The sequence below is a fragment of the Triticum aestivum genome, chromosome 7A (genome assembly GCF_018294505.1).
Source record: "Triticum aestivum cultivar Chinese Spring chromosome 7A, IWGSC CS RefSeq v2.1, whole genome shotgun sequence".
NCBI lineage: Eukaryota > Viridiplantae > Streptophyta > Magnoliopsida > Poales > Poaceae > Triticum > Triticum aestivum.
Window position 1 is genome coordinate 616,379,631 of NC_057812.1, and position 2,700 is coordinate 616,382,330.

At 44.6% G+C, this 2,700-nt stretch overlaps 1 pseudogene; it reads left to right on the plus strand.

Annotated features, from left to right (window-relative positions):
* Nucleotides 1-888: 888 nt before the first annotated feature.
* LOC123153573 (L-type lectin-domain containing receptor kinase SIT2-like) lies at nucleotides 889-2,478 on the plus strand (annotated as a pseudogene).
* The last annotated feature ends 222 nt before the right edge of the window (nucleotides 2,479-2,700 follow it).

The following is a 2,700-nucleotide window of genomic DNA, read 5'->3' on the forward strand; positions in this document are numbered from 1 at the left end:
GTTTTAAATTTTGGCTACTTTTTCTTCAGTATGATGTATGTGCTTGTCGCATTGACGTTGCTGCAAACATTGGATATGGACATACGGTAACAACGATGAATTGTAATTCCATGGCAGCATGACGTCCCTCAAGGTACGCCCGAGGAGGAGCTGCTTCCACAAAACGGAACTTGACTCGTTAAAAGTAGGTCATGTTTTTCACCGTGTGACTTATGTTTCGGAAGTCAGTCAACGTTGCATATATTACTCCATACGAGGTGCATGTTTTTATAGTTAGCTAGATTGCTTCCATACGAGGATCTGAGCTCTAGTGAGAAAATATAGGTTGGTTCTACCTGCTCAATGGACCTTCTTTTTCTTTTTCTTTTCCAATTTGCCCTTATTTTCTTCCGTATTAGGTATGACCTAGTATTATGTATGACATGAGAGAGAGAGAGACTGCACTATATACTTCCCATGTTTGTTCTTTCATACTTGCTTCATCAAAGATATCACAGCTGAGAGGAAGGTGTTTTGCTTCATTATGTTGCCACGCTTCCTCGTGCTCTTTCTCCTCTTCAGCATCCCTATGTTCAAGCCCTATGCCATTGCTAAAGATGGTTTTAGATACGGTGATGGCATCCCTTTGGGCATGCTCCGGCTTGATGGTGTGGCTTCTATCACAAGCGGAGCACTTATGCTGACCAACAGCGATCCCAGAGGAGTGGACGGGCTTTCTCTAGGAACTCGTTTGGCTATATTACCTCTTTCTCGACAACCTTTGTGTTCCTCATCATCCCTCCGGATAGCAAGGATGGGGTGAGTGCGCATGGGCTTGCCTTTGCACTTTCATCCATGGTGGAATTTGTGTTCGATGCCCACCCGGGTCCGTACTTGGGCCTAACCAACATGAAGAGCAGTGGTAATGGCACAAATCAACTATTTGTTGTTGAGCTTGATACCATCAAGAATCCCCAATTTTCTGATATTGATGACAACCACGTTGGGATTGATGTAAACAGCATTGTGTCTATCAATAACCACACAGCTGGTTACTACGCATCAAATGGTATGTTCTCTCCCTTGAAGCTTGCTAGTGGTCAACCAATGCAAGTACGGGTGGATTATGATGGCACCTCACACAACCTTAGTGTCAGCTTAGCACCTTATTTAGAGCATAAGCCTCAGCGTCCACTACTATCAAGCACTGTCAATCTTACATCCGTGTTGGCAAACAACTCATTCTATGTTGGGTTTTCATCTTCAACCGGCCTCCTTAAGTCTAGGCACTACATTATTGGTTGGAGTTTCAATACAACTGGGAAGGCTCAACCATTGAACTACACATCTTTGTCTCAAGTTATAGAAGATGTTAGGCCGAAACCACAGACTCGCTCGCATATCCCTAGGGCCATTATTGTACCGGTTGTCACAATATCAACAGTGATTGTTCTTGTTATTTGTGTTGTTCTTTATGCTCTTAGAAAGAAGGCAAGGAATAATTTTGAGTGGGAAATCGAGGCTGGTCCACCATCTTTCACATATAAAGAGCTAGTCAGTGCAACAGAAGGTTTCAGTGACGCAATGCTACTAGGGGAGGGGGGATTTGGAAAGGTGTATAAAGGGATGCTACAAACCTGAAAACAAAATGTTGCGATCAAGCGAGTTTCACCAGAGTCCAAGCAGGGGATGAAGGAGTTCATATCCGAGATTATGATCCTTGGTCACCTCCGCCATCGCAACCTTGTCCAGTTGCTCGGTTATTCTCGTCACCGAAATGAGATACTTCTAGTTTATGATTACATGCCGAATGGTAGCCTTGATAAATTTTTGCACGGTCAAGATAGGCAAGACCTAGATTGGGTTTACAGATTTAACATTATCAAGGGCATCGCATCTGGTCTCTTCTACCTCCATGAGGATTGGGAGAAAGTTGTCATCCATCGAGACATCAAGACAAGCAACGTGCTCCTCGACGGCGAAATGAATGCAAGACTTGGTGATTTCGGCCTTGCAAGGTTGCACAACCACGAAAACGGAATAGGAGCCCACATCACAAACATTGCCGGCACATGAGGGTACATTGCTCCTGAGCTGGCCATGCTTGGGAGGGCATCCAAGGCGACTGATGTGTTTGCTTTTGGTGTGTTGATGTTGGAGATTGCTTGCGGGAGGCATCCGATAGGAGTGAGCTATTCCGGTGAGCAGCTGTTACTAAAAGATTGTGTGCGCCACACATGGGAACACGATTCCACCCTTGCAACAGTAGACCCAAGGCTGGAAGATTATATAACGGAGGAAGTGGAGTTAGTACTAAAGCTTGGCCTGCTATGCTCATACTCAATATCCAGTGCTAGGCCAAGCATGCGCCTAATTATGCAATACCTTGGGAAGGATGCGCTGCTCCCAGATTTCCAACTGAGTTTTCCAGGAAGAGATGAAGGCTTTGATCAATATATCAGTGTAGAAAACGATGGGAAGTGTTCTACCCTCTCGTGAGAGGGCCGCGTGGTATTTATTGATAGAGATGGGGCATATCCCATGATCGCATACATGACTTGGAGTACAAGGGATTAGGAGATAGAGAGGAAGTAGTTTAAGTAGATACTAATCTATCTCTAGTCTAACCAGAACTGCAACTAACAATATATGCGCCTAGGGCCACATGAGATATATTTCAACACACCCCCTTAATCACAACTTGACCAAGTTGAGATTACG